Below are 23,813 nucleotides of genomic sequence, written 5' to 3' on the forward strand. Positions count from 1 at the left end.
TGTTTATTTCGTGATTTCTCTTTTGAGGCAGATATGTTGGTATTCATTTAAAACTATATAAATACATTTTATTTATTCTCTCTCTTTTATTTTGCAGTTAGCGAAGTGGCATCCCAGATCTGTCCTTACAATCTTTAATCCCAGTTAAAATAAAAACTATAAGTGTGAAATAAGTAATAAGAATGGCTCTAAAACAAAGACAGATTGTTCTTACAGTAGATATTGAATTAGGAAAAATTTTGAATGATCTAGGAACTTCCTGAATGCTCTGGTGATATGAACATATTATGAAAAACATGAGTCTATTAATGTACCAGCCCCACAGATATTGAGAAGGATAGAAAATGGGTTTCAGCAGCATAAGGCTTGGATGAAAGGTAAAGGAGGGTTCATTTTCCCTTGTTTTGGATACTATCCCAGAACTATCACTTTATTGCTGCTTCTGGTGCCTTATGTGGACATGCTGAAGAGGAGGATATGATTTTTTTGTAATACGGTGCATTTTTAATCCCTTTCCTGTCACACTAAATAAATAACTCACCGTGAAATACTTTCAGGGGAAGACTCTAAACTGCAGTAGGAAATGGAGCAATGTAAAAATTTTCAGATGTGAAAATTAATAAACCAAGCCAGAGAGCATGGCTTAATGGGTTGTCATAGTACCAGAAGCACAGGCACCATTTAATGGAAGTTTTATCCTCATGCTTGGTTGTCTCTTAAATTGTGAACTCATGAATCCTCTGGAAGCAACTGACTATAAGTAAATGCTATAACAAAATTCTCCTTTCCCTGGTCCCAAAGGACTGTCTGCTTTCAGCAAAGCCCAGGGTTATGAATATTGGCCTGTTCTAGCTCACATCTCCTTTCTGATAACGGGACTCTGTTTTCCACTTTGGAGTAGTAAAACATGAATCCTAGAAAAGTAAAAATGTTTGTCCAAGGTTACCATACAGTGTTAGTCAAAAATAATAGACCAAGAGTAGGACTCAAGCTTCCTGTCTTTTATTTTAATATTTTAGTGTTTCAACCTCACCCTTGGACATTACTTATGCATGGAACTTGCATATACATAGGGATTTCTCAAATACCTATATTTAAGTGTACTTAGTTGTAGCCCAGCTATTCATGTGCCCCCACTAAAGCTACTGCAGTAAAGAATGAAAACAAGGGGAGAATTTAATGCCTATTGAAAGCTGACTCAGAGCATGTAAAGGTGAATGTGTGTGGTCGGAAGGCTTAGTTGCCTGTTGAGTTCTTTTATTCAATAACTCAAGTAGCCTGTTGTGAGCTGCTTTAGCACTATTAACACATCTGGAGCTGGTGGTCATACATTTGGGACTTTTTAGAATGTAAAAGTAGCTTTGTAGGAAAACTCAAGTTAGAAAGAAATAATTCTGAAGAACAAAGGCTAACTTTCTAGAGTACATCCCTCTCTCTCTCTCTCTCTCTCTCTCTCTCTCTCTCTCTCTCTCTCTCTCTCTCTGCCTCAATTCCATTGGGATTTTCCTTAGCGTGTGTTAAACCTATGTACTTGTTTGAAGTAATGAATTATCCTCCTCTTCTGAATTGTGATTGCTTTCAAAGTAGCCTTTTGGATCTTGGATCAGGTCTGAAAAATCAAACAAACTAACAAAACAGCTGATAGTCTCCATCTGCTCCTTTAGTCCCACTCCCCACACTGCTCCATGTTCCAGAAGGCTGACCTGTGGGACTGCATTAGTGGGCTCCATTGCCCTTTGGTTCCTGGTTGGCTTTGGCCCCTGGAAGGCATTGGTAGGTGATCAGAGAGTGAGAAGAGAGGGAGATCAGATATCTATTTCATTTGTCTAGTTCCATCATCATCATCGTCTTCTTCTTCTTCTTTAATCCTCTCCAGATTTCTGGAAGTGAATTCCAGAATAAGAGTCCATCTACTTATCAGGCCAGAGTTTGGGGATGGCGGCATGCCAATGTTACCTGCCAGACTGCTGTCAGAGACACCCCTCCCTCAAAATACACTCTCTCTTTGTTCTGGTTATGGCGCCCATAAAGCCAAGGCTAAATCAAGAGAGAAGCCTAAAGCCCAAAGAAAGACAGGATCAAAATGAATCAGGAGCAATAAAGTGAGAAAGTGACATGATGAGTATCTTCCACTTGCCCTATTGTTGACTGTGCATGTGCATTGGTGGACTGGACTACTGTGAATATATACATTGGGGCTATGGTAACTTGGATTCACAACCTACCGTTTCTTCCTCTTTCATCTGGGCTCTCCTTCCTCCTTACTACTCTTCCAAAGATGAGTGAGAGTCAAGGGCAATGGCATTTATTAAACCTAAATGCCAGTGTTTGCAGTTTGCCCTGAAAAGAATAAAGGGATTGAAAGTTAGTCCAGGAGGATAGATTGTTATTCTGGAACTTACTTCCAGAAATCTGGAGCCATAAAGGATTGAAGAAGATCATGAAACTAGACATATAGAATGCATTTGTTAAACGAAATGCTTTCTCACTCTTTGTTCTCAATCAAAGCATTGCTTTTTCTGATTGCCTTGCACTATCATTCCAGTGTGAAGACACAGAGGTTAAAATGTAAGCATGGTTTTCTTCTAGATCTGCCTCTAGCCAAGCAGAAGGGGCCCTCCAGTCACTGAGGTTCCCTGTTGAGCTTCAGGGCCTGCCAAAGCCATGGCTGATTATGGTAGAAGGCTCCTTGTCTACAGAGGACGTGGCTCTGGCAAACGGACACAGAAAAATATCATCATAGTTGCATAATCATTTAATGGGATGTGCAATATCCACAACCAATCTCAGTAAGGTTCTGTCACCTCTATGTGACCGAAACATTCCATAGAAGCCCCAAGAGTTCAACCATTTCCTCAGCCAGGATTAAGGATTTCTTTGCCAGACAACACCTTGAATACTAAATCTTGATGGTTGCTTTCCTCCTAACTTGTGAGAAGGCTGGAATTTCTCTCAGTTGACTGAAGGTCTTGTCTGAATTGGTGAAAGAAGCTTTGTCTCCAGGGATCTCTTTATTGGGGTATCAATATATTGACACCAAAACACATCACTTTCATGTATATCATACCAACCTTTCAGAAATCCCAAGGCACATTAAGATTGTTGCCTCATTTCTGTTCTTTTCTTCAAAGTCCACAAAGCACGTACCTGGCCAGGAGTATAAGCCTTCAACTTACACCTTATAATAATACATACCACAGATACAGAGTAATTGCCAACCCCCAGCCTGACCCCACTTAGCTGCTGATATCTGATGGGATCAGAGCAGAAGGTGACATGGCTATGAGCTTAATTAAAGGAATGGTTTTGTTCAATTCATGCTCATCCTTTCCCCCTTCTCCCAATAATGCTCATGCACGTCAAGGAAATCACATTTTGGATGAGATTATGACCTAGTGATCTCATTCGGGATGTGACATTATCTCATTTCAGCAGCCTGGGAACGGCAATGTCATTTTCAGCTCTGAGAGAAATTTGACCAGCGACACAGCAAAATTTAGCTTAGATTTTTCACTTTCCTGTTGCTCTTCAAGGCAAGGGGTCCCCAGCCAGCTGTGTCAGGGAATCCAAATGCTTTCCTAATCTCTAATAAACAGCCTGCTGGCAATAGAGCCTTCCCCAGCTCCTTCTTTCTACAGGTTAGAGGAATCCACATGTGTCCTGGAAATGAGACATATGCATTCAGGAAAGGAGAAAATTATATAGTCTTCTTGTTTCAATATCTTTGCTTCCCTCCCCCACCAAACAGGGAAAGGATTTCTGCTTTCTTCACAAAAAGGCAGAGATTTCAACCTCTTAAACCTATTACTCAATGTTAAAAGGAGTGGGCTACTGAATAGCCTCCTTAAAAATACTTTCCTCAGCTTTCTGTTAGGATCTACTTTTGGTCACTTTCATTCATCTGCTCATGGCTGGCTGCCTGGATTAATTTTCTGGACTGAATACATTTCCTTGCATTACCAACATATGTGACAAATAACTAATCGGACTCATCAAAATGCATTAGAATGCAACGTTCCAGTTACTGAAGGACATTTGAAATTCAGCAAGTTGTCTTCTTACTCTTTAAAGTCAGAGATAGTAAAAAATTATGAAGAGGTAGAGATGGTACTAGAGCCCATTTGTGTCTAGAATTTGTATCAGCTCTTTGTTATATCTGCTCCAGCAATCCAAGATAACCTGGACCTGCCTGTGTTTGTTTTGCACTTCTTAAAAGATTTTTCAAATTAAAATTTGAAATATAACTAGAATAATTTCTAAGAAGCCTAGCAGAACCCAGACTATAAATCACCCAAAACAGCATCAAGTAGATATTGTAAATATACCTAACACTGTACAAAGTATCTTAAATATATCATTTCTTTTCTAGGACCATTTCCATATCCTACATTTCAACACAGATCTTCTAAATCAAGCGAGATGCAAGTGATATTTTGTAAAGAATGTGGTATAATTATTGCTGTTTAATTGGATATAATGGGCATCTTTCAAGAATCTCCCAATATTTCCAAGAAGGAACTGGAAAACAGATTTACACAGTGTCTCTCTGAAAGGAAAAAAAAAGAGTGATTTTTACAACTCTATTTTAATTATAAACTAGAAACTGTATTGAATCCAAAGAGCTGCTGTGGAGTCAGAACCCTAAGAATATTAAACATGATTGTTACACATAGAAAAACACATTAAAACATTCTTATTAATATACTAGTAAATAGCTTGTAATTTTGTCTCCAGCATAGTTTTATCTTGTTCTTTTTTTGTCTTTCTCTCTCTCTCTCTCATGGTTTTTATTTTGTTTCCTTCTTTGGGTCTCACACCCATATGTTTTCACCATTATATACCTGGTGGTCTTTTCTAAAGGAGGGGAAAAAAAGCCTGGATTAAGAGACTGCTGAGAATTTAGGAGCTGCAGAGGCCAGCCTTGGCTTTCCACTGACCTTCTTCTTAAACTTAGATGACTTACTCTTCTTTCTCTGCTCTTTATTTATCCATAAAAGGAATATTATGAGTGATTTCCCTCCTCTGATGATTGTGAAAGAAGAAAACATGTATCATAAAAATACTACTGAGCCCTTTTCCAGTAGAATATGTGAAACTGATATAGATAGACTTTCCGCTGGTTGCAAAGGGAGGCTGCAGATATTCTGTAATACATCATGGAAGCTCACTGTAGATGCCTCTCAGATGTTCTTGAGGAGAAGTGTTCTCTTTTCACAAGCAATCATCATGTGCCTGTGGCATTTTGGTCAGCCTAGCCAGAGAGCATTGGCAGGAGACTTGCAGCCTGGGGTTTCAACATGTAGGTTCTGGGTTCTTACTGCTTGGGTTCAGTTCCTCGATCTACCATCTTTTTCACATTATGCCTTGGTGCAATTAATTTAACCTGGCAATATATGCTATTACTAAGTAATATATGTTATTACAAGTAATCTATGATAAGAATTAGTGGAAGTTAGGAAGAGGAGAACATACAAAAGAATATAAAGATGTAATTCTCCATCTCAGGGACCTGCAGTCTAATTGGAGAAAAAGCATAGGTATCTAATAAACAGAAATCACTATATGATTTATGTGGGCAGAAGAGCAGTTCTTGGTTTTTGATTAAGCTCCTGGAGTCATCTTATTCAGGGACTTAAACAATGAGAACGTAGGCCAAATTTTGGATAGGCCTAAATTGGAGTTGGATTAGCCAGTGCTAATCGTAGGTCAAATGGTTAGGTCAAACTTCCTACTGTGTGGGGTCAGGTTTTAGAAGTTCTTAAAAAGGGAAAATCCCATTAGAGAAAATTCATTTAAGATTGTTTCGATTTTTGTGCTTTCCATGAGCAAACTAACTTTCATACATACTGTGTTAGAATATTTTTTAAAAATGTCTTTCACAATTAAAGTTAGGCCTTTTAGTAGAGGAGGAAAACTCTCCCACAGGAAATGGCTTTCAATCCACTTGCAAACTCTTTGAGGGCTGAGGTACTGTCTTACTTTCTCTGTATGCCCAATTGTACCAAGGTCAGTAAGAGTTAGAACTTAACAAATTTTAATGCAATTGAATCAAATAGATTTCATAATTTTAAGAGTTTTTGTTGTTGTTACATTGTTTTGAGGTTGCTCTGATGGGGGCAATATAGACTTTTGATATGGCTCTGATTCTTCTGCTTCTTCTTGTCATCTTTGTGCTGGAGACATGGTCTCCTGAGCAAAGAAAGTGACTAATAAGATTTCCGAACACTGTCTGATAACCCAGAGCTACCGGAGCAAACCTTAGTTTCCTGCAGAATTAATCTACAAAGAGTTCTTAACTTAGAACTCTTTCTGTATCAGAATCGAGGTATATCAGAATTTTGGGAAGCCATAAAGTTTTGAAAAAGTTCCCCTAAGTTAATCCCACCATCTCTTCCACCCATAACCTCCCAAACACACATCAGTTGGAAACAACTTATCTTAAAGAAAATCTTTACCTTAAGTTTAAAAGTTGACTTCTCTGTCAAAAACCTTGCCCCTGTGTGACTGGGAACAATGAAACTGTCTCTAGTTTTATTGAGAAAACATCACTATCCAAAATCTCTATTGTGCCCTAAATACTTGGTGAAAAACAAAAACAAAAACAAAAACAAAAACAATGTAAATTGATTTCTGAGGATAGGATAAAGGAAAGACAAATAGAGAATGGAATAGATAATGATATGTAGATTAGAATTAATATGTCACTTTGCCTGTTAAAATGAGACATGTTCCAGATATGGTTTGAGACTATGGGATAGAGAAATATGCATGTGTATAGAACACGGGGAAAGCCAAGCGTTGAATTTTAAAAGATTCAGATACTGCTCTTGGCTACCTGTTTCCTCCCCTCACCATTCAACTCCTGGGAAGGGACACTTTATCTGTCATCAAGAACATAGTTGAAGCCCCCAAATCCCTATTCATTCCTGAAGAATTGAGCTCTTGAGGAATGAATGAAAAGGCTCAAATTGCCTTCCCTTCTTGTCTGGCAGACTTTTCCCCTCCATGACTCTTAGATAAAACGTAGGTTAGGTGTGCTTTCTTCTAGAAAGGCTCTTAGGTTGGGAGGTCAAAGCAGACTGAAGTGGCGACAGGGGAAAGAAAACATGGCCGTTACTCAGTGGGGCTGTAACCTTAAGGGAGAAGAAAGTCAGTAGGGGCCAGGGAGGTTTCTACTCCAAGCAGGAAAGCAGACAAAAGTCAGGCAAAAATCAAAGCAGGACCAAACGAGGATTCTGGGGCTGGTATCCACGTGCTCTGTAGAGTCCCTGCACATGGCTGGGCAAGGTCCAGCCTTCACAACCACACACAAAGAGTGCCCCTGCTCGTGTCCTCAAGAAGCTGAAGCCAAAGCAGCGGGTGACTAAATAAGGGAATGGCTCCAGCAGAGGTGAGAGGACTCTAAGCCCTGCTTGTTATAAGAGAGCTTTATCAGATAATTCAGGTTGAGAGAGTAGCTTGCACCTATAGAGAAAGAATAGAACTAAAATCTATAGCAAGAAGAATGTTTATCATGTTCTTATGATAGTTGGGGGGAGAGGAAGAGAGAAAAAAAGATAAACTTGGAGTAAGGCATGAAATTAAGAAAACAAATAGGAAAAGACAAAGGCTCAAGATGGAAGAAGAACTCGATGATAATAATATTACCTGCTGATATTTATTAAGCACTTACTATGTGCCAGGCACTGTTCAGTCTTCACAACAAGGGCCAGCAAGCTTTTCCTGTAAAGGGCACAGAGACTTGCAGACCACACGGTTTGTGTTACAGCTACTCAGCTCTGCCTTTGCGTCACCGAAGCAGCCATAGCAATAAGTAAACGAATTGATATTTCTGGATTTGGCCCATGGTGGGCCAGGTGTGACCCACAGATGTAGTTTTCCAACTCCTGCAAAGAGATGGGTGGTGTGATTATCTCCACTGCAGACATCAAGACTAAGGCCTAGAGAGCTTGAGAGAGAATGAGTGGTCTATGGCCCCCTTGGCAGGAACACTTGTAAGCATGAGTTCACCCAGAAGAGACTTGTAATATGCCAGGCAAACTGGGCAACGGGTCACAGTGTACATGTGACCAGCATGCATCTGCCAACCTCCAGATATCTCTTACATTATGACTAAAAAAAAAAAAAAAACACCCAAAACCAAAACCAAAAACTGTCATTAAACAGGCTTTGTGAGTGCTGTATTTCAAGAACTGGTTGGGGCTAAAGATATTGGGAAAAAAGGAGCAAAGCCTATTGAGTCCCTGGGTTGCTTTGTGGGGAACATTTTCCCGATTCCTTGTCCTTCCCAGTGCTAGGAATACAAAGTCATCCAGGGGTGGACATGACTGGCAGGTGTAGGGAAAGCACGCTGTCTTCAGAGCCAGAGAATCCTGCCTTCAGGCTTCTGCTGGCCTGCTAATAAGAGTATCTTTTTGGGCAGCGGACAGATGGATCCCTGCCTTTTAAGAATTTGAAATCTAGAACAGAAGGCACATGACAGATTTCACATCATCGTCGATCTTCCTGAAGTGGTTTTGCTTTTGTATTTTCCAGATTAACATATTGGCTCATAAGTTTGCAGTTGAAATCTTGTGTTTGACGCTTCTGAAGGTTGCGGTCTTTCGCGGCATCACTTAGGGTATTTACTACAACTCTGATGCCGATAAAACAAATATCATGGTGACAGTCATAGGGCCTATATTTTAATTGACAAAAGACTGCAAACTCTTACTAACGGAAAAAGAAAGTGTGGAAGAAAACAGAGGCATGGCACAAAACTGTTTCAGAGGAAACCCTAAAATCACAATGATGTCACCCTTTTTAGCTATTTTTACATCTGTGGGATTTCACAGACATGGTCTGGGATCCAGACAGGCTCCTTCTTACCTTCTTTAGCCCCTGAACTATGTTTGCCTCTTCAGAACAAAACAGGAAGTAAGTTGCCAATCAAGATATAGAACATTAATGCAGTGTGTTGGCTAGTGTATTGGACAGTATTGGAAAGCCTGCGAATTTTCCTGAGAACTCTATTCTGTGAAGGGGAGAGGCAAGTACTCAAGATTGGCATTGAATGAGAAGGGAGAACAATACTTCAGCCTGCACCAGAGCTAAGGACTTTGCTTGAGGACAAAAAGGAGCCATCACTGAAGCTTATTAAAATGGACTTAATTAGACTTTTCTGACCCGAGCCTTCAATAACTCAAGAGGAGTATGGCTGATGTATATTTGTCTTTAAGCTGTGGCTTCTACTCATGTAATTTGTTGTTTAGACATGGTGGTCCAATACGGTAGCCACTAGCCTCATGTAACTATTTAAATTTAAATTAATCAAATTAAATAAAATTAAAATTTTATTACCTCAGTGGCAATAGCCAAAAGTTTAAATGTTTCAAGGCTGTATATGATTCATGCATGGCTAGTGTATTGGACAGTGCAGATACAGAACATTACTGCAGAAAGTTATCTTGGGTGGTATTGTCACCGAAAAATGGCAGCTATAGTGAGTCTGAGCAGGCACCCGTGGCCTTCTGGACACCTACTTGCTGGACTGTAAGTGATATGCCAGTTCACTTATTTCGAAGACATTGATGAAAATATATTCTTGTCTTCATTGCACTCTCTGGGGTACAATAGCTCATTTTAATGTTTAAATTAACCAATGGCCCATTTTAAAGGTTACTTATGAACCAGGTAAAATGTACCTGAAAAAGAGACAGGAAGAAGATATACGAAAATATCAAACATGATTGTTTTGAGTGATGGGAATATGGCCTATCATTTTGTTTCTGGCTATTTGTCAGTGAATGTACAATCAGAGTTTTTGGTCTGCCCCTCCCAAAACGTAAGACATGGGAGATATTGCTTGAATTCCTGGAACCCACCGTGCCTGAAGCTATCCACTCCAGCTGGATTTCCTCCTTACGTGAGCTAATTATGTTGATTTGGGTTGAGTTTTTGTTACTGCCGAAGCAATAATGACTAATTACGTTGCTTTTATGAGTATCTATATCTTCTACAATGTGCATGTATTTTTCCTAAAGGTGAGGAAAAAAAAACTTTCATAAAGTGCAGGTGATGAGTGGTGTTCTATTTTGTATATCATCAATTTGTTGATATTCATGAGCCCTTATAAAGCAGTTTAAACAAATACGCTAGAACTGATTTCCAAAAATCCACAAGGAACACATAAATTATGCCAATATAACTTTGTTTATTAGAAGAAAATTTGAGACAACTGTTTTTGCTGAACTGTTTGAAGTCCTGGCAGAAACACTCCCCCAAATTACGATTGGACAGTAAAGTCTATTGTCAGACTTGGTTGTAAAATTCAGAGTAACATCTCACTTGAACAGTGAAACCCAAATTACCACAATGTATCATTAGAAGGCATTCTCATTTGCTAATCCGGCTAGTTCCAAGGATACTAAATCACAATTTTCCATTTTAACAAATGAGCCTATTTGCAAGTTCTCAAACATCCAAAGGTTTGGTTGACCAAACGCATCTAGCAGACATGGCTCTATGCACAGGCTAGAGGGAATTTGTCCCTGGATGACGTTTTAGTAGGTGATTCTATTGAAAAAATTTTGAATTACCCCATTCTGCAAATCCCTTTTTCCTCTGAATCAACTGGCCAGCACTGGGGTCACGTGGGCATTTACATGTCTCATCTTTCTGCAACTCCACTGAGCATCAAATATCAGCGGCTTCTGGACTGTAACTGTTGAAACACCGAGTGAAAAGCTGAAAGGAAATGGCCCATTACTGAGGCTGCACCAAGCGAATTCTCTTTGAGCCATTGTTAGGTGGTTTCCTGACTCTCATAAGTCCTCTGGTGGCGGCTGGACTGGGCCTTTAAACGCATTAATCCTTCCTTGAAGTCACACATTCCAGTTTGCTTAGAGGTGGCTCTAGTGGCAGGATAATGTTGGTTGGAATGTGCCACCTGCTGACCCCCTCTCCCCAAAGGGATTTGTCACTGACTTGCTATAGCTACTGCCCCTGGCGTATTGCTCTTCCCCAAGGGGGAAGGCTGACCTGCCTGGCGGGGCCATCTCAGGGCAGGCCCACCTACAGCTGTGCAGAAGGAAGTACATGACATTAACGCTTGGGGTGCTCTTGGCACCTGCTGCTTCGCAGTAGCCTCTCTTCCTACTATTGTTATGTCACAGAGTTTTCCTTTTGGATTTTCCCTTTTGGTCTCCAAAAGCCACAACTTCTCTTCTTCCTTCTCTCAAACTGGCTCCCTCTTCTTAACAGCCTCTCCTTTTGTGTCAGACGCTCGCGGCATGGCTTGCTATGCTACAGTGACTGTGACTTGTATAAATCTGGGATTCCTCTAGCTGTCGTCTCATATTAACGATACTGCTGTGATTAGGGTGCACATTTTTCAAAAGGTCTTCATATTTGCTATCTCAGAGCCTCAGACCCTCTCTGAGAACTAGATAAGGTGAAGTTGTCATCTTTATTTTAGAGATATATTTTATTACCCTTTTTTCCCTACTTAAAATCGCAGAGAACTTCCCTATTCTTTTTCACTTGAATTTTTGGCTGAGGCTTAACGTGAATGAGCATTCCAAAGTAGAGAAATGGTTGCAATGCTTCATAGTCATAGGAAGGGTGGTAAATAATAGAGATGGCTTATCTGTATTCCTCCTCACCAAACATGTTTGTTAACTATCAATAGCTGCTATTAATTTAAGGAAATTAAAAATGTGTCCTTCAAAAGTCATTCAGCCTAAATATTATTTTAATTAATAATAATAACTAATATTTGCTGTGGTATTTTACTGTGTGCCAGGCATTATGCTAAGTTCTTCACAGAGTGTATATCATGTAATCTTAATAATAACCCTATGAAGCATTTACTAAGGAAAATAAAGACTAAAGTAACAATATTAAAGACTATATGAGAGGTAATTTAGCATCTGATTAGAGCATAGACTTTGGAACTAAGCGGTCTAGATTCAAATCTCAGTGTTCCCACTTATTAGCTGTGTTATCTTGGGCATGTGACAACTTCTCTGTGATTCCATTTTCTCATCTATAAAGTGGGATAATTCTACCTACCTTTAGGATTGTTGTGAAAATCCATAAGTAAACATAAACTTTATAGCACTTAGAACAGTGCCTGCCCCAAAGTAACGCTATACGAATGTTGCTATAATTACTCTACAGCCGTGTGACACTTAGCAAGTTAGCCTCTCTATGCCTTCATTTTTTTACTGTCTTTATTTATAAAACAGGGATAATAATATTGCCTACCTAATAGGACTATTATAAATATGAGAAAGATACTCAAACTATTGATGTCTGGCACATTGTAAATGTTCAATAGATGTTAGCTATTGTTGTCTTAGGTCCTAACTTGATGTATTTAGGAGCTTAAACGGTCATAAAGAATCTGTACTCCACAAGCAAAGCTCTGGGTGCCAGACTACTGGTAACCATATATAAGTTGCTGGGTTCATTCAATTTTAGACATTGTCCCAAACTCAATTTTATAAAAAGTTGACAAAACCATTTACCAAAGATAAAGAAATGAAAATAAGACGATCACTATCAATTAAGTCAGTTCTATTGCTTCACCTTCATGAGGAAGCTCAACTAGAATAGCTTATCTTCTAGGTTAAAATTTTTTTCTTTTAAGGAAGACAGTTCTCAAAGGTACCACTGCCTAATTTAGGCATTTGTTTCTTTGAAGGGTCCCAGCCTTCAGCAGAAGGGCGGGGATTTTGAAAACTTAGGTACCAAAAGAAAGCACAGATGCTCAACTCAGACTTCTATCAAAAGACCAAATTGGGGGAGAGGAATATGAATGTTGAGAACGGAGGGGAATCTGAACAAACACAAATGTCTAAGCTGCTCTTGGGTTCAGAGGATCAGTGTGTGTTGAAACAGCATTGCGTATGGGCAACTGCCCCACAGAAGCAAGTCTTAGAGTAGAGGGAGCAGGTGTCTGGAGCCTCTCGGATCTGGGACCGGTTTCTACCTCAGCTGACATTTAGAGGCATAACGGCAGCGCGTATCCCTGCCAAGGATCGCAAGTGTGGGATTTGTACAGCCTGTGTCCACCTACTTAGGCCATGTGAAAATTTGCTCTCCCGCCCACCCAATTAAGAAAATAGGATAGAGAAAACTGGAGGAGGAATTATTATTCTATTGCGGTCGGTTTGGGGCACAAAGCTTATTTTATAGCAGAATTCTGGATTGCCGCCTTCCTGGTAAACAAAACAAAAACAAAAACCACCTCAGTATAAATCTTCACCCCTTTTTCCCTCTAAAGCTTCATGACTTAGGAATCTTCACTGACTACCACCTGCAAAGTCACCGGAGTGACCTCTGGCTGGTCAGAAATCCAATACTCTGACAGCAGCAACAACAAAAGAGATTAGCCTGTCCTCTTCCTGGAGATCTGGTGTGAATGAATAAAAGTCAGAGGCAGGGGCTTGCTCTTCTTTGTTTATAGCCGTGTCAAAGCATGCTTTGAAACACTCGACTTCATGCTTGATGGAGTTTGCTCTGAGCTCAGACTCTAGAATGGATTGGTGCTCGCAGGCCTTTCAAGACTCCTGCGTGGAATTTCATTACTGGAATTCTCCAGGTCATTTCCCATGGAAGTCATCATCACCCTAACGACTGCGCGCCATTCACATTCCTAGGGCTGACTCAGAGAGCTGCCTTCCCACCCAGGGCTGTGAGCAGCACCTCTCAAATTCTGTGGTGGTGACAGATCTGTTGGAAGAAAAGAGGTGTTATTTTTCTTGAAATAGAATTTGTCCCCCTGGAGATATGAGTGCCAGCGGCCTGCATGGTCCCATGACTGGAACAAAATTCCCATTAAGAAAGACTCTGTAGGACACAATGAAGAGACCCAAATGTGTCCCCTACACCAAGATTTAGATGAGTCCTTGGTCCTTTTTACCCTGCTTAGCAAGTTCCTTGGGCCTTTTTACTGCTACGAGGAAAGTACATAGAAAACACACTGGCAGAAGCACTCCCTTAAAAGATCATGGAATCACAGCACAGCAAATATCTAAATACAGGGCAAAGCTCTCCCATAATTTAGACTTAACACTGATGCAGGAGTCACCTTCTCCAAAAGCTTTGCATATTTTAGCACCATGGTGCCACAGTACTTCCTAATGGACGTAGCTCAGGCCTCCGTGTTTGGCATTCACCTGTCAGACACATAATTTGTTTAACATTAGTTTTTATTGATACAGTGAAATATATAGCTTTTGCATTGACAAGAACATTAATAAGTTGGGTTCTGAAGGCCTGAGCAAATGAAGCCAAGTCTTCTGTCCGAGACATGCTGGGTGAGCTGGGCTCCCAAAGCTCCCACCTGCCAGGCCCTTGCCCATTTGTTTTCCTGCTCACGTTGGAAAGAGCGACTTGGGATTCGGTTGAGATTTTCAAACCCATTTAACATTCAGGAGTAACCGTGGCTTTTTAGATGCAGAAATACAGCCTGCCAGAGCTGGAATTTGGGTCTAAGCTATCACTTCAAAGTTTCTTTGATCCAAGCCCTCACCAGTATCTGCCGTCCACAGTTGGTGAGTGATAAGTGGTGCTATTTGTCCACAGAAGACACTGTATGATAGAAGCACCGAGACAGTCTCCTTTGCGATAGAAAATGTCCCATGCTTTACAATCCTGAATCAATTAATGTGATTACAGTTAAGAAATCACTTCATGATTTTTGCAAGTCCTGATGAAGAATTAAAAGCAAAGAAAGCTTCAGATGGATCTACGATGAAAGCATGTTTTAAAGCTTCCACTAAGTAATTTTTGTGCCACTTATAAAATTATTCAGGAGACTGAGTACTTTGAGAACAGGAGGGGTAGTGCCGTTCTCTCCGAGGTCTTTGCCACATGATAATGCTGGCTTTCTGGTCTGTGTCGTATTTGTTTGCTGTTTCAGGAATTCATGCTTTAAAAATATAATACTGGAAAGTCTCAAGCACTGAAATCTTTTATATGCAATATTTAAAACCTCTGAAGGCCTTGTCTTATTGGCAATCTGTTCAAGTTACTAAATAAACCTGGACTTACTAGAGCATTTTGTTAGTACAGATTCCTGATCCCTTTTCCGATCTCCTTGAAGCCGTATGTGTTGAAATTCAGGATTTTTTAGATTTTAGAAAGTGAGTAAACATGGTGAATATGCTATGCTGTCTATTACCTAACACCTTGGGGACATCTGGTGCTCCCTAAAATCGAACATTAATATTGCTACATTAATATTGTGTGAAGAGCCATCCTTGGTAGGATAAATATAAACAACAGCTCTAAGTAGCCTCATGCCAGTTCAAGTCAGGTTTCCTGATAAATGAGTCTTGAAAAACTTTTTTGTTGATCACATCTCTTTGGATTCTAGAGCTATGAATAAGGAATTGTGGGCCTGAATTCTATACAGAATTTGTCTTCCCCTCCAAAAGCAAGACTGTCAAAATTAGAATGCTTCACTGTGCTAGTTTTGCTTATTTCCCACTATCGAAATATTTTAAAGTACAAAGTAAATCAATCTCTTTTATATATAAGCTCTTCAAAGGAGTTAGTTGGCACTTTATGTTTTAAGCTGCTTTTTTAAATCTGCAAATAAGTTAAACCAAATTGCTATTTTCCAATGCAGAACAACCCTTCTATTCATTCATTCATTCAAGCAAACATATTTAACCCTCAATATGTACAAAACACTATGCTAGGCTCTGACATAATCTCCGAATGGTGTGGAAGTTGTAGGGAGTAAAAACACTGGAATACATGGATTTAAACTATCGAGCATAATATTCATAAAGAAGCAATACTTACGAGATAGCCACTTTGAATCAAGGCAGCTACATAATTGACACACAAACTAGGGAAACTGGCCTTTTGAGTTCCCCAGACGTCACAAGCTGGAAGATGCTTTGACTTCTAGCCAGGGCCAGGAGGCAGTGATATTACTGAGGGATAACATTTGCCATTTTAAAAAAGAAAGCAGGAGGGAAAGGGACACTTAGACAGATGTCACCTTCACATAGAGGCTCTGCGCTGGAGGAGTTCATGCCAGAATACACTCAAAGCTGTTATTTGGGGATAGAAAGGGATGAAAAACAGCAGAACAAAATTGCTCATCTCTAATACCTGGGAAGCTTTAAGAGGACTGCTCAGATTAGCCAGAGACCTCGGGTCGTTGTCTTTAGGAGGATAACATTTTCTCAGCCTTCATTCTTACCTAATCTTTGCCTACAGTATGTTGTAATTATTATACAATTTATATCTGTCTTCTTGAAAATTTGTGGGGTGGGGGGGTGGAAAAGGAAAATAATTTCCCCGAAGGTAAAAAAAAAAATACAGCGAAATAAAGATTTTAGAGATATTACATGGGACAAAGAAGACTAGAAATTACAGGGAGAAGACACAAGAAAAGGTTACAGGGATGAGAATAAAAAAGACATTGACTTTAAGTGCACGCATGCGCAAAAATATAAACGGAACACACACTTCTCCGGCCACGTTGCAGAAACCTCCCTGGTTCTTCCAGGAATGCTTGGGTTGCAGTCGGTGCTTGGGTTGCAGTCGGTGCTACAGAATGGGTGATTACAAAATGGCTTATTCCCAGGCCCTGGACATCGCATGAAAGCGAGCAGATGAGGCCAACAGCAACCTCCCTCTGCTGCCATGTGGTGGGCTGGCTCGATGAAGAACTCTTTGTTCTTCCTTTCAGTAGCCACTACAGTTGCTCTGTGTTTTATTTTCAATTAAATTTCCACTAATCCTAAGCTACAGAAAAACATAGCTGCTGGCACTCCCCTTTCCCTTCCAAAAGCAATACAGTCGGCAGAGAAATGTTTTATGGCACAAGCCCCGCCTCGTACACACTATAAAAGACGCATATGCCACCCGTTGGACCACAAGTGCTTTTAGAAAGGTGCTTCATGGGCCCCTGGCCCCTGGGCTTCCAAGGCGGCTTGTGAATAGTGCCTCTTGTTAGGGTGGTTGCTATAGTGAGCCCTTGTTTTTAATTCAATTGCACAGTAAATAATACTTTATACACGGTGGAGGGGGGAAAGGGTCACTTTAAATTGCCTACTCTCCATTTGGTCAAAAAGCCTTTGAGAAACGGAGCAGAGCACCTGCTTCTTCAGCTCATTCGGGTTTTGACTCTTTCCCTCCTTGCAAGATATTGAGGTTTAACACTTTCAGAATACTTGTGGCAATGTGAAAATCGGATCTGATTAACATATTTTAGAATATATTTTCAAACAAACACTTCATTATTTGTTTGGAATGAGATCTAAATGGGAAGTTGGATTTCTACTCACCAAAGGTCCCTCTGAGGTCTGCATTCCGTGACATCGAAGAGATGTTTGGTCACATTTAAGGGACTTTGGGGAGAAAAGTGTGACACCAAGAAACAGAAAATGTGGTCTAGGTAAGCATCTACATCACATGATAAATAGTTGACAGCTCTGGGAATATCTGATTGTTCTGGAAACAGAAAAATGGAGATGGATGGAGGGAAATCAAAGGGGGTTCGAAAAGGGGCTCCCCTCTTGATAATACACAGCTGGGGGTCAGGAATAATACACTTCTGGGGAATAAAAATAAAAGGAGCATAGAGGTTAATAAAATAGGGACATATTCGTCTCTCCAGATACAGTGAGGTGAAAATTACTTATCACCTGCTGGAGCGGATGTGAGAACGGGCCGGTGACCAAGTGTGTGGCAGGGAGTATTTTGTAAGCAATAAGCAATCTCCAAGAAGCCCTGCAACAGGCTTCCTCTGGCTTCCTTGCCGAGTAGTATCTCGCAGCTCTGTCTCCTCATTAGAGGACAACATCTGTTTCTTACTATAATTAGCTCACAGTTCAATAGTTAGCTCCAGTCTCTTACACCTGTACCACACACAACGTGGAAATTACAGAAGCACATGTTGTTTTTTTCTTAAATCACCTCCACTTACACACGTTGTTAAGCATCTAATAGAAAACAACTATACTGTCCCTAGTCCCCTTCCTCCTTGGAATGCTTTTTAAAAGCAGGTTGGGAAAGTCTTTGTTTTTATGGGCACCGGTTCCCATTTCCAATCTCACCTCTATACTCCACAGCCCCTCTGAATTAAAGAAGGTCTCCAGGGCTGTCAACCAACCCACCACGCATCAGGCCATAAAACCTTATTTTCAGCCACCTGCAGGATGATGGAGGGAAGAGGAAACTGAGCAGAGAGCGAGGTTGGGGGGAGAGCTCCAGCTGGCTGCTGAAGATGGTTTCAACAGAATTCTTTGGAGGGTAGAAGGGTGCAGGTCTCGGGTCATTTCCTGCCAGGTCTGTGCTGCATGCAGGGGAGAATCCATAATCACACTGTCTCACAGTTCCATTAGTGTCAAAGCTCATTAGGAGCCCAGTCCACTCCACAGCAGTGGGCACACAAAAGAACCAGCCAAAGTCTGCAGAGTGCAGAGTCTTCCATTCCAGTTTGGGGGCAGGTGGGAAGGAGGGACTGTAAAATTCCCGACTGGGTAATTAGAGTCAGCAGGGAAGCAGAGAGGCCCTAGAAGGCCTCTCATTTCTCTCCTGACTGTTTTAGAGTATTGGCAGGAGCTGCTTTCTTCCAGGGGTGAGGCGATGTGCTTGTGTCATAATTTATAAAGAAAAATGATCATCAATTTGCACCTTGTTCCTGGGGCAAACCAGGAGGCAGACTGTGGTTACTGTTGCTATTATCGGTGTCTGGGCAGGGCAAGGAGAGGAGGATGGCATGAGGTGGTTGCCTTGGGTACAGTTAACAGAAGAAACTTAAGTAAATGATTGGCCGACTTCTAGCTAGTTAATAGGAACAGGTTCGCATTCCCTACGCACTGGGAGGAGAGGGCTGTGGTGGCCTGACAGCATAGGGCACAGCAGTACTATTATCTATACCAATTTTCTTTGTCATTACAGTACATCATTTTGATTTTCTTCAAATCAACTGTAGCCACTAAGCTAACGTGATAAAGGCGACATGTACAAAACGGCTTACTCTGGGTGTTGTGTTTGCCTTTTATAGAAGTTTTGTAAAATATGAAAACCTATCCATCCGCAAAGGATTTAAATTTTTTTTTTTATAATTGAGGTGGAATCTATATGTAATACAACCCACCTGTTCTAAGTGTACAATTCTCTGAGTTTTGACAAATGCGTACCTTTGTGTAATTATCACTACAATAACGCTCAGAACATTTCCATCTGCCTGAAGAAGTTCCCTCGTGCCTCGCTGCTGTCAGTCCCCTTCCCCACTGCCTAGCCCCAGCCCAGACAACCACTGATTGGATTTCCGTTATTATAATTTTGCCTTTTCTAGAATTTTCTATAAATGGAATCATCCAATATTTAGCTTTTTTGAGTGGCTTCTGTCGAATTCTTCTACGTTGTTGCATTTTCGGTGAACCGTTCCTTTTGATCGCCGGGTTCTGTTTCATTGGAGGACCATACTATAATCTGTTTACCTGCACACCAGTTGATGGACATTTGGGCTACTTCCAGTTAGGGGTTAATATGAATAAAGCTGATGTGAACACTTGGGTACAAGTCTTTGTGGAGAAATGTTTTCATTTCTCTTGACAATCATCCCCTCTGTTATCACATTAGGAAATAAATAAAATCAGTCTCCTTGACCGATCATCCAGCCAATGAAGGAAGAAGTTAGTGTTGGCCTAAGGTACAGAAACAAGCCCAGTTCTACTTTTCTGAATGTGACAATGGAGAAAGGAAAGGGCAAGGAAGGAATGAGAGTTGCAGGCGCCATCTCTCGTACCCCGAGTTCCAGGTAGTCTTTCGGTATTTGTGACTGTGAGTGATGTGTTTAAGTTTGAAATCAGTGAAGGAAAGCTTATATCAGTTACAAAACAATAGTACTCCATTAAGCACACCGCTCAGAAACAAAACTTTCTTTTGGTAGCTTATAAACTAAAAAGGTTAGCGAATATAAAACCCATAGTTTCAAATGAAAATGCAAAAAGTGAGGAGAAATGGTTAAATCTGAACATTAAAAAAAAAAAGCTTTACTGAAGACTCTGGGGAATGGACCACTGAACAGTGGCTAGAAAGCACTGAGACAAGGACCCGCATAAAAGTGAGAGTACAGAATGGTCCATATTGGTACTCTGAGGCCACCGTTCTCATACCAGATTGGCTGGGTTTGTGTCTCAGAACACAATGGCACCCTGACTGCTCTGCTTTGCTGAACTTGACTTTTAAAGAGTCAAACTAATGTTCTTTGTACAGCACTAAAGTGGAAGAATGAAACTTGCTGTGACAGCACATGCATTGCTGTGCCGTGGAGGAGAATGGAAGACAGCTGTCCCCCTCTCGCTCTGCGTTGGCCCACTAGGTGGCCACCAAAAAAACTGCATTTTTGCCAACAGAAGTAATTTCTTTCATTCCCCAAAATACTAGAAAATTACAGAAATGAGAACCATTTTGAACATCATTTTTTAAGCCAAAGCTTCATTTTCAAGAACACCTGAAACCACAATGATTGTGATTGCATTCTGTTTTCCTTGCTCTTTTGTTAAGGGTCTGACCTGAACTTGGCTATTATACATTTTGGGATTTCTGGAGCCCAGCTTTACCCTGAGGGAAAATAAGGAAACAAATAAGCTTTAAAAATTTTTTTTGACCTAACCCTACATCCTAAGGTCACCATTGAAATACATCAGGTTCAAAATCTGCAGGGTCTTAAGGCCCAGCTCACAGGAAAGTCAGAAAAACTAGAAGCTGTGAAGGACATAGATCTGCTGAATATATTAATCTTACATATGTGTTCGTATGTGTGTTTTCTAATCCTCTAAGGTAAATTTATACCAATCCATACAGATGTACTCTTTTCTGTTTATTATTCCCAATTGTGTAACAGAGGTTAATGTTGTGCAAAAGAAAAAATTCTGGAGTTTGACAGCACTCCCCTATTTATTTTAAGGCAAACAAAGAGACTGAAAACTTGTTCTTTCAGCCAGCATTTCTCTTTCCCTAATTCTACCCAGCCTGGATCGTCTTAAATCTGATTTGGGATTTGAGCATTATTTGGATTAGCTCATTAGTGGGGCACTGTTCTGACAAGCCACTAATCTGGGGCACTGGTGCACAGCGCCATGACAGTCTTGTGCTGAAAATGAGAAATCTAATGAGATTAGACAGACCTTCGTGCACATGGTCTAAAAGTACTTCGCGTGGATATCCATGAGCTCGGGAATGCAGGAGGCGGACAGATTGAGGCATCAGACTCAGCTGGGCTAGAACACAGCCACCCAGAAGCGATTTCACAAGAAAAGCAGCAGCGTTGCAACCTTTCTAAGCAAGTTCTGTGGAATGTCAAGCAATTGCCCAGATTAAAAAGTAATAATAATAAAAGATAATTACTTTGGGGCAGGGTGTCAATAGAAAGGGCTGTGAGCAGAGATGAGGTTGTAAGGTGAAACTCTGATGCAGTTGCATGTCTATTAGAAGTAGACCAACTTACAGGTAAGCACTAATCGGTACCTGGAACCAGCAATCTGGTATGTTCTAAAGTTACTTGCCCAGTACTAACTATCCAAATAAACTCCATTGTTTTCCCCTCTGTTTAAATGATTTTCTTTCTTCCCTTTACTTGTGATTTTAGTTGTTTTTAAGCTAAACAGAACATGCTGGTTCCTTTTTGCGTAGATTGGGGCCGTTGCTAAGATCAGAAAATGCTGGATTCCAACAATGCATGATTTATAATGTCCAGATGTGGCTATAGGGCAGCGCACAACACGCAGTGGAAGAGGGCTCTGTGCCTTCCCAACCCCTTTCCCTCCCCCTCCACTCTAAGAGGAAAACAAAAGTTTCCATGGCATTTTCTTGCTTGTAAGTGGAAAATCAAGCCATTAGCAGGGGCTAGGAGCTGGCCCCCTGGGACATAATTCCTTTTTCACATTGTGCTTGTGTGCCACCTTGTGGTGACTCTTAGGACTCCGTGAAAGACCTTGTTTATAAAGCTGCCCCAATTTAGTAACCTTCCTAAAGCACAGGGGAAAAAAATTCAGTGTCAATCCATTCCATGAATCATCTTTAAAATGAGTTTGTGCAAGACAAAAGCAAATGTATTTTCAGCACACGGTAATAACATATGAAATGAAGCACGTGGCATCTTTTGTATTCTTCCTTGCCAGGCAGTGAATAACCCATTTTGACTTAAAAAGGCAAGAATTATCATTTAAGTATTTAGACCTGAATACGTGACAAAACTGGTTCCACTTTCTTAGTTGTCCTTTTGAAAAGTAGTTAAGCATTTAGGGGAGAAAGTCAGCCAGACACTAATGGGTGACCCATTTTAGTGGAGTACCGCTGTTTTAAATATCTTATCAAATGGGTATGAGAACCTTAGGCACAGTAGAACAAATCAAGAATTCTGGTCCCAACTCAAAAGGGTAAAGAGGAGACAGACAAATTCCTGGTATCACAGAATCTAAAGAACTTTCTAAGGCTGAGGAAAGGATTCCGAGAGAGAGAGAGAGAGAGAGAGAGAGAGAGAGAGAGAGAGAGAGAATCTTTCCCTGAGAAATGTATCTTCAAAGACACATTTTAACCTTTCCTGCCAAAAACCAAAAGACACAGCCCAAAATAGTTGTCAGAATCTTAAAACACAGAGTTCTAAGAATTGCTGAGAAATGACATCAGACACTATGATAAGTGTTACTCTTGTGAGTCAAGCATGGATCTATCTGTAGGGTTTCAAGTATTTTCAGACTAAAAAAAAAAGCTGAAAGGAGTAAACTATCCCAAAGTCTTGGTGAAATAGGAGAGGATTGTTCATGATTTAAACGATTATTTTTCTAAATACAGTTGTTTACAAGAATCCAGGCGGCAAAGAAAGAGAGATTTTAAGTTTTTTCTTCTCAAAAAAATCTATTATAGATTTTTTTTTTTTGCCGCTTCTTCTTGAGATTCATCAAAACCCTCTGTCATTCAACTGTAGTTGAGCAGTAATCTATTATTTCACTTAAACACACACTAAAAAAGGTGATGCTGATTAATCAAAGTAGAAGAAGCGGACATGCTTTGGAAACTAAAGCTCTGTTAGAGCTTCAAAAGGAATGTCCACTGGCCATGGGGAACTCTGTTGCTAGGGAGACGGTTACCAGGCACAGGTGCCTGTGTGGCAGCCCCAGATAGCTAGTTTGATACCCTTTGGAGTGGTGTCATGAATGAAGGGTATTCAAATATTTAATTTGTGTTCGTGTGTCTTGGGAAGAAGGGACTGTAAGGGTGTGACTGCTTTTCAAATGGAAAACTAGGAATGGAGGAAAGGAAGAGTGGGGAGATGAGAGAACATGATCAGATAGCCATGCTGAAAATGGGAAGTGTGGGGGAGGCATAGAACATGAAATGAGCCCCGAGACAATACACCCTAATAATCATTGATGTGAGTTTTGAGTCAGGAGCAAGGGAGACCCATAAGGACAAAGAAGCCAACATGATGTGACTTCTACTAATCACATCTTATTGAGAGCTGACCATGTGCCAGCCATGCTGCCTACTTTTTTATACACTCCATCCTATTATTTCCCACGCTCGCCCAATGCAAGTCTTTATTATCACCATTTAACATGCAAAAATACTGAGCATCAGAATGGTTAGGGGCCTTGCCAAATGCTAATGCCCTCTTTTTCTTTTTTCTTTTTTGGTCTGATTTCAATCCCTTGCCTGCCTCCAAATATCTTCTTCCAGGGTTCTCTCATAGGACTTGAAATTGCTAAGATTTAATAGCAAAAATTTACAAAACACTGGCTCTGTGCAATGAAACATTTTTGGATGGGGTGTGTGTGTGTGTGTGTGTGTGT

This window comes from Pteropus vampyrus, unplaced genomic scaffold, assembly GCF_000151845.1.
Source record: "Pteropus vampyrus isolate Shadow unplaced genomic scaffold, Pvam_2.0 Scaffold152, whole genome shotgun sequence".
In the NCBI taxonomy this organism is placed as follows: Eukaryota; Metazoa; Chordata; class Mammalia; order Chiroptera; family Pteropodidae; genus Pteropus; species Pteropus vampyrus.